The sequence below is a fragment of the Ctenocephalides felis genome, unplaced genomic scaffold (assembly GCF_003426905.1).
Source record: "Ctenocephalides felis isolate EL2017-DRISC unplaced genomic scaffold, ASM342690v1 CF-g0.4_SCAFFOLD_01604, whole genome shotgun sequence".
In the NCBI taxonomy this organism is placed as follows: domain Eukaryota; kingdom Metazoa; phylum Arthropoda; class Insecta; order Siphonaptera; family Pulicidae; genus Ctenocephalides; species Ctenocephalides felis.
Window position 1 is genome coordinate 49,710,087 of NW_020537758.1, and position 9,859 is coordinate 49,719,945.

The following is a 9,859-nucleotide window of genomic DNA, read 5'->3' on the forward strand; positions in this document are numbered from 1 at the left end:
GCAGTTTTTAAGCGAACGCAGCATGCGATTTGAAGTATCCAAAGTACATTTGCATTACTAATATTAACGTGAAGACCTGCTGATTAGTTTTTAGCAAAATCAACTTTTTCCGAAAGAATTGGCATACCTAGTAAGTGATGGTTAAATGTAATAAAGAAAACAGTCCAAGGATTTTTTAACAAAGTTTTTGCCGTTTTATTTTTGTAAAATTTTCAAAGATATATTATCCATGGTTTTTTAACAAAGTTTTTGCCATTTTATTTTAGTAAAATTTTCAAAAATATATATCCATTTTTTTAACAAAGTTTTTGCCGTTTTATTTTTGTAAAATTTTCAAAGATATATTTGAATTTGAATTTGAATTGAATTGAGATTTGAAATTATATAAATTGAAATCAGTCGAAGCCTTTGACAAATATACTATTTATGAGATGAAGTTTGTGAGTCAGTGATCCTAGTGAACGGTAGTTGTCTAATTCAGTTCAGGCAATTTGCCTTAAGGTATGTTAATTAGTTTTGCATAACAATCGGCCAAGCCAATTGTGCAAAAAATATATTATCAGATTTAGAGTTCACAATATATTCATAAAATTTAGAATATTTATACACGCACTTTGAGATATTTATACACACAGTTTATGATCTCTAGTAACATTAAATTATCGGCTTGTGCTCAATTATGTTAGCCAACACATTTTTTATTTGATTTTTTTTAGTTTTAATCATAGATAAGGAAATGGTTTTAATATTGATTTGTAATATATATCTGAATAGCAAGCAGTACTATCTTGTTTACTAATATAGAAAAGCAAGAATATTGTTACAATATTGTTCTGATAATTCATTTATTATCTGTAATAGCAAATAAACAGAAGCATTTGTAATATTTTTGTACTGTTTGAAACTCATATTGTACATATAAGAAATACTAAGCGCTGTATAATTTTTTACAACATAATGTGTAAAAGATAAAATGTTGGAATATCAACTCTTTTGAAATATAGTTTCAATCTTCTTGCCTGACAAGAAACTTATTAATACAATTTGTGTTAATAAAGTTGCATATACCGCTTTTATAAGAATAATCATATAATTAAGTTCTTTCTTCAAATAACATTGTTTGTTCCATAGGATCTACATACAGCTTGCTAGTTTTAACAAATCGCAATGCGATAGAACAAAACAAAACTGAATACTTGCAAATTATAGAACATCATTTTGAGAACACAATTACATCACATCATATTTATAAGAGATCTGCAAAGCACATTAAAATATTCAACACATTCACGCCGTCTTCAGTTTTAACTAATGTTTTTTTATAGCTATGCATTAACTAATTTAAATTTTTATTGCAACCATTCATCAGGACTTACAATTAAAATCAAACACCCTTAATTGTTTCAAGAAATATTTAAATGCTATTTACCAAATAGTTATACACCTTTAATTGTAATTAAATTAATGATAATTAATATTCCAAGGCTGTATTTTGGAAAAACTGTTTAATACTTTGTTAATCTACAGTTTTGCGAAAGGCACAATGTATTGATCTATTAATTGCAAGTCGCGAAGTAAAATGTAGGACTTGGTCAGGAAACAAGTTTTGAACTTTTCTTCCTACTAATAGAAATAACATAGTAGTACATGTGCCTAGCCTAATAATTATATTATTTATGTAGGTTATTGACAGATGGGACTTGAACAACCGGGTACAACTCGCTCTTTCATTAGTCCATTCAGCCAGGACTTGGAATGGATAGAGTAAGTTCAGAGGAGTACTTATTTTAATTCAATTATATCATAATTATGAGTATGTGCAAGATTGTCCAAATTAAAAAAGTGTTTGCTTGAGTTTGATGACAGATAATTCATTTAGTACCATCGAAAATTGATCGGCTCTGTTAATTGTATAGTACGTTACTAGTTTTTGTTAACAATTCGAAAAAATTGTTTTGTGATGGATTTGAAAATTTATACAATTTTGCTGAATTTATTTACAATAGTTGTTTTTTTCTCATCACAATTTTATAAATTTACGATTAATATTTTATGATTATGATGATGCTAAATATTTTTAAAATTTTTCATTATTTCAAATGATTTATTTGCTCAAATTTGCTTGTAATATTTGTACAAAGTGCAAAAGTTTATGTACATTCATCGATGAAAAATGCTACCTTTACTGTGTGTATATTAATCAATTGTTTTCCGATCAATTGAAATTCAATTATGTTTTTATTTTACATGTTTTCTTACTTTTAATATTTTTTAAAATGGTTGTTTAAAGTATTTCATTTCATAAAACAAATCTAAACATATGTATTCTTTTTTAGAAATTCAATATACATTCAACTATACATGTATAAGACTCCAAAATATTACCAATAATAATACAATTTTCAGTGAGTGATTATTTAAAAAATAACAATATATAATTTGTTTTTTTAATCAGTTTTTGCAAAAAGTAAAAAAAATGAATAAAACAATTTGGATTCCAAAGAATTTTTATGAATTTCTATTATATTACAAAAAATAATAACTTTTTGCATTATTGTAATAAAATAAATATTTCAGTTTTATTCCATGCAATATTGCAATAAATTGTGGTACTGGTCAAATTTAATGTCTTAATTATACAGTAGTGTAGCATAATAAATATTAAGATAAAAACACCCCAGTGCGGCCCATGTTAAATACACAGTGTCGTGGCAAGTAACGGTATGTGTGCACTGGTCACTAGTAGTCGAAGGCGCACTGAGGGATGCTAGACTGCTTACGCGAGAGTAGGCAGTTAGGCACACCAATGCAGATTGCATCATCGTGAACGGGTCATGTCCAAGAATGAGTGCATGTCAGAAAAGGACATGACTACCGAAGACCCAAGACGAGATGAGGAAAAAGCACAAACCATCGCAAATAGGGAAGATGAACGAGATGGGAGAATGTCCACCACCTACCTCCAGAGGAACGAGGGTTGGGCTTCGATGGACCTCAAGAGTATAAAACCGAAGCCCCGTTCCTAAATCTTTCTCTTACGGGATCAGCTCTCAGCGTGCCAATAAGTCAGTACACATTGTAAGAACACTTATTGCAAGCAACTTGAGAGAGTCTGAGCCGACGTTCAAAGTGATTAAAGTACGTTGAAATAAGCGCACAAGCGTTGGTGACTGGCTCTAACTAGTCGCTTGGCTCGGAACCTTCCAGCGATAGAAGACTTTATTAATCTTGCCTCTTGTCAGAACCTTTTACTATAACTTGTAAATATTTGTACATAATACAAGATCACTATTCAAAAGCTGCCTGAATTGTTTTATAAAACAAATATCCTTTAGAGTAGTAATTATTATCATCAATTTGCAATTGTGCATTTCTGCTCATAACTCATATAACTTTATTATTATTTTTAGAAATACGCCTGCAGAAATACAAAAGTTGTGCATTATCAAGTAAGGTGATTGGATTGGAACAAGTACAAGCTAACTGGTAATCAAAGTTATACTTTAGTTGATTTATGTATCAAAATAAATATATACAAATAGAAATAAATACAAGTATACATTCTCTAAATGAAACTGGCTCAAAAATTTAGTTTTCATATTTGAAGTTATTTTAAATATTTTTTCTATTTGTTTTAGTGTTATCACTATTTCCATAATTTTTGTTTATTTTTTTTTTTAATTTTATTTTTATAATTTGTTTTCATCTTAGTGTCTTCAAAAATATTTATTTTTAACTAGCCGACCCGACAGACTTCGTCCTGTCAAAAAAAATTTTAATGTGGCGGTGTTTTGTTCCTACCTTTTTTCTATTCTTTGCAAAAAATTATCCTGAACAGAACCATCACCCTGGTAATAATTCGCTGTAAATTAAAAATAATTAAATAAAACACTACATGCATTTAAAAGTGAGTAATTTTAATCATGTAAATCATAATTCAAAAATCAGTTCAATTTTTATTGTAGTCCTTTGTGATAAACGGTATTTTTTGTTTGATTACCTGGCGCATAGACAAACAAATCTGATGGTTAATACGGGAGCAGACAACATACAATTTTCCATGTGAGAAACATGGGTTTTCCAAATTAATACTACAAACACTTAATGATACCATAAACGCACTGTAAACTGTAGTCGTTTAATCTCAAATGACACATCAGTCGGAATCATTGGAATGCACGGTGCGAGAACATCTTCTGCTTTATACTATCCTTTCAATATAGTTGCTTCCATCACGTTGTTTGGTAGTTTTTTCATCGCTAACCTTGTGCCGTTGCAAAGGCGCGGTTGGTCGATATTTCGCAACATTATAATTGCCGATCCAACCTTTAATTGAAGATTGTGAGGTGACAATCCTAGCAAATCCAGCGAGTTTAAAAACTCCGGTGGATCGTCTTGGTTAGTTGCCGAATGAACTGATTCGCCTGTAATTTGTTCTTGAATTTTGAAATTTAATTCATTTACATCAATGTTTTTGGCTGCCAATATAGCTCGTTAATTAATACAAAGATATTTTTATGTTTATATAAATATATTAAAAATTAGATTATCAAAAACTACACAAAATGTCATGACATAGATCATTGTTTTCTCTACAAATTTGGTTGCCTACTCGATTAAAAAAGAAATGGGCTGTTTTTAGGGTTTTCCCGGCATTTATTCGATTTTTTCTCGTCGTAAGAACCATCCTTGGACATCAACGAACATTTTAAAAAAAGAATTGGCCAAATTAGTCCAGGCGTTGTTGAGTTATGAGCTTACCAACACATTTTGCGATCCATTTTTATATATGATATTTTTAAATTATATTTTCATTTTATATCTACATTATTTTATTTTATTATAAATTTCTAATTTCATAATTTCAAATTAGAAATTATAATTTAGATATATCATAATTTAGATATTATTTGATATTTTAAATTGTATTAGTTTCATAATTTTTATATTGCAATATTACATGGACAGTTATCCATGGAGATTTCATAGTGTTTATTGATTTGTAAATTTTAATATCAATTTTGAAATCTGTGAACTGTTTTTGCCAAAAAAATTCTAAAAATGGTATAGATTGTCGAAAGTATTGTATATGGCCCGAAAGTGTTAATTGTTTGAAAATGCTGTAATTTGTATATCATGGATCCATCAATCCACTTAAATCAAACGCGAAAAAAACTTTCTTTCCCAAAATATTTTTTTCCAATTTTTTTTCACCCAAACTTTTTTTACCAATTTTTTTTTCGAAAAATTTTCGTGATTTGAGTGATAAACCCATGACTTTTAGACATGTAATATTGAAAGAAAAAATGTGTATGTTTTTGGCACGTTAGTTAAAAAGCATAGATATTACGATCAATTTCAGATAAATTGACTTGTATTGAAACCGAAGTTCACAAGATGAACCGAGTCTGCTCAAGATGAAATGATGATAGCTGAAGAAAATGAAAAAAGAAGTTGAAGATTTGGAAATACTATGCTGTATGATGATGGGCTGCTGTTTGCTGAACTTTGAAGTCACTTTGGTGCTGCCTTGAAGAATTTGAGTCTGCTTGGATTGATATGCTTAAAATGTACGTTAATTAAACTTTGTCATAAATATATTTATTTATGTAATGTATGTTTTTGCTTATGATGATGTTTTTTTCTAGGCTTTGAATGCTGATGATGCTTTTCCATAAGACGATAAAGACTTTCCAGACTTTACTGCTTCAAATGTTTTTGATGCTTTTCAATGAGACGAAAAACTTCTTTCAGACTTTGTTCCTAATGAGTTCTTTCCAGACATTGCCGCTTTAAAGAATTTGGAGTTTACTTCAATAATTTATAATGGAATGTACGTTGATAAAAATCAGGCGTCTATATTTATTTATTACTGTAATTCATTTGACTTATATTGTTGTTTATTTATTTCCAGACTTTGATGCCTTGCCAAACAAAGTTTTGCTGACTGACTTGTATGCTGACTACTTGCTGTGCTTGCTCCAATCGATATGATTAAATTGTAAGTTTCTAGAAATGAGACTTATATTTTATTTTCCATGCAATTTATTTTGATACTTATGTTGTTTTTTTCTCTTTGTTCGCAGATCGATTGATTGATTGATTGATGATGATGAGCAGCCGTCGTCGCAGACTTCGGAGGCCTCCAAAATCCTTTATCCTATCCCAAAATTACTAACATGATGAGAAACAAATTGACTGTTATGTTAATCTATTACGCTGATGTGTTATTGTGGTGCTTGAGTTGCTTTTCTGTTGCCTGTCATTGAGCGGCACATAGGATTAACTTCTGTGTCGTTAGCAATACTCATTGATCGACTTCTACACAATGGTTAATTTCAATTAGCTATATAATGTAAGGTTCGAGAAATTTTCTTGTTGATTTGCATGACAAGCAAGTACAAGAGAGCAAGTGTTTAATGAATCAATTAATTAGTCAGTCAGTCACTGATTTGATATGATTAATTAATTGATTGATTGATTGATCGATTGGTCATTTGTTTGATTGTCTTCTGTTGTGTAGATTTCTATGATGATGAGTTGTTAGTATTGGATCATATGTTGAGATACTCGATGTGCCTCTCAATTCAATGTTCAACGATCTTTGTACAGTATGACATGTAAAAAAACCGTAAATATTCGACGATAGGCCTTCATGATAGAGGCACGAAAAACGACAGGCCCTGCGTCCTTTTTCGCAGAGGGTAATAGGGAAAGCGCGTCTCCTTCGTGCCTCGAGCCTGTATTTGCGGACGCTGGGGAAATTTTTTTCCCCAATTTTTTTTTCAAAACATTTTTTTTGTATTATTTAATTCTTTATCTTAAGTTTATCATTATGTTAATATGTTTTCAGCGAGTTTTATAATTTAGATATTTTGGAACTTGTTAATTTATAAAGATACCTATATGTGTATATGATATTAATAAATTTATATGAAATGTATTCAAAAATTGTCAGTTGTTTTATTATATATTTATTAACTTCCCGAAGGAGAAGTTTATGCTTTTATCAAAAAATCCGATTTGCTAATTTTATGTTTTCTCTACGTTTCAAGCCATTCTGAATCGAATGAGATCAAATTTGGAAAAAGTATGTGTGTGTGTGTGCGTGTGCACCAACAGATTTTTTGCCGTAAATCGCCGTTTTCTCAAAAAAAGCTCATCCTACTGAACCGATTTCAAAAAATCAAAAACTGTTCGAAAGATATTAGTTGGGAATGGTACTGATTAATTTTAGGTGAAAATCTACCGAGCCGTTTTCTTGTAATTAACTGTTGAAAAAAAGTGTTAAACTTTTCGTCCACATTTAAGCTCATTCTACCAAACCGATTTTAAAAAATCAAAAACTGTTCGAAAGATATTAGGTAGGAATGGTACTGATTAGTTTTAGGTGAAAATCTACCGAGCCGTTTTCTTGTAATTAACTGTTGAAAAAAAAATTTAAGCCGATTTTCATGGAACTTTTTTTGACGATATACATCATGGTCTTATAGAACTTACTGTAATATTACGGCCTTACGACAAGTAGTTTAATTTTAAAAATTCGTCAAACTTTGCTAAAATTATTATCGTTTTTTTTAAAGTAGGATTGATGAAGTATATTATTTACACATTTTTTTTGATTGAGTCAATTATTTACACATATCGGGAAGTTCATGTAACTTGCCTCAAGGCTAAATACCAAACCAACTAGTTTTTATGTATTTTATATTGAGCAAAATGGATTACATGTATTAAATGTGAAATAAAATATTTTCAATTTTCAATATGTGACTTATTTGAAATATAATTAATATTTATATATAAACTAGCAAACCCGACGAACCCCGTTTCGCCAACAGATGGTTTCGTGAGAAAGATGAAAAATTTGTTTGTTTGTTTTATATTTGAAAAGGAAAAATTTGATTTTATTATACAACAGTAATGAATTTATTTTAATTACAAAAATGAAGTGTTTTTAGTTGAACTTCTGTAAGTAAATGAAAGTGAATCCGCAAATTATCCGTTTCATTGAAGTGCTCTTTGGTAAACTACTTTTTTTTTTTGGTCTGATGTTAACACAAACAAAGCGGATAGTTTTCCAACTCGTGAAAAGGCAACGTATAACTGCCCACGTGAAAAACAATTATTTTCTAAATAATCTATTTGAAATTTATCCCGCAAACACTAAGCGATTGGCCTTGCGACTTGTTATTGCGAACGCAAGGCAAACTGGAAATTGCAATCATTTGAAGTCAAACGGAAGACCAGTCAGAATCATTGGCATGTCACCAAATCGCCAGCAATTTTTGATTGAATGGTGAAATTTAGGGCGTGTACATCATTATTCTTTGCGGCAAGTATTGCTCGTTGACTTAACCAAGCATAATTCTGATAATTCTCACTAATGTCATTACTCGAATTTTTAATTACGGTGCGTGAAGTTCCAGCAGCTTGCATTAAGGCACGATGCCATGCACAACTAATTTTCTCAGCTATAAACCTTGCGGAGCCCGAGACCTTTCCAACGAATGCAAAATTGTCAAAATCGGTTTGTGCGTTCCGGAGTTATATCGTCAAGAAGGAAAACCCGACTTATATATAAAAATGGATCGCAAAATGTGTTGGTAAGCGCATAACTCAACAACGCCTGGACCAATTTGGCCAATTCTGTTTTTAAAATGTTCGTTGAAGTCCAAGGATGGTTGTTACGGCGAGAAAAAAATGAATAATTGCCGGGAAAACCCTAAAAACAGCCCTTTTCTTCTTTAATCGAGTAGGCAACGCAATTTGTAAAAAAACAATGATCGATGTCATGACATTTTGTGTAGTTTTTGATAATCTAATTTTGAATATATTTATATAAACATAGAAATATCTTTCTATTAATCAAGCTATATTGGCAGCCAAAAACATTGATGTAAATGAATTAAATTTCAAAATTCAAGAACAAATTACAGGCGAATCAGTTGATTCGGCAACTAACCCAGACGATCCGCCGGAGTTTTTAAACTCGCTGGATTTGCTAGGATTGTCACCTCACAATCTTCAATTAAAGGTTGGATCGGCAATTATAATGTTGCAAAGGATAGTATAAAGCAGAAGATGTTCTCGCACCATGCATCCCAATGCGTTTCCAGTGCGTTTATGGTATTATTAAGTGTTTGTGGTATTAAATAAGAAAACCCATGTTTCTCACATGGAAAATTGTATGTAGTTTGTTCCCGTATTGGAAAACCATCAGATTTGTATGTCTATGCGCCAGTAAGTAATCAAACAAAAAACATCGTTTATCACAAAGCACTACAATGAAAATTGAACTGATTTTTGAATTATGATTTACATTATTAAAATTACTTACTTTTAAATGCTTATAGTGTTTTATTTAATTATTTTTAATTCACAGGGAATTATTACCAGGGTGACGGTTCTGTTCAGGATAATTTTTGGCAAAGAATAGAAAAAAGGTAGGCACAAAACACCGTCACATTACAATTTTTTTTGACAGGACGAAGTCTGTCGGGCCGGCTAGTTTTTATATATATGTAGAATATGTAGATAATCTATTTGAAATTATTTAAAACAATTGTTGATTATTTTTATTACTCGAATTTTTAATTACGGTGCGTGAAGTTCCAGCAATATGCATTAGGGCACGATGTCATGCGCTACTAATTTTCTTAGCTATAAACCTTGCGGAGCCCGAGACATTTCCAACGAATGCAAAATTGTCGAAATCGGTTCGTGCGTTCTGGAGTTATTTCGTCAGGAAGGAAAACCCGACTTATTTTTATATATATAGAAGATAATCTATTTGAAATTATTTAAAACAATTGTTGATTATTTTTAATACTCGAATTGTTAATTACGGTGCATGAAA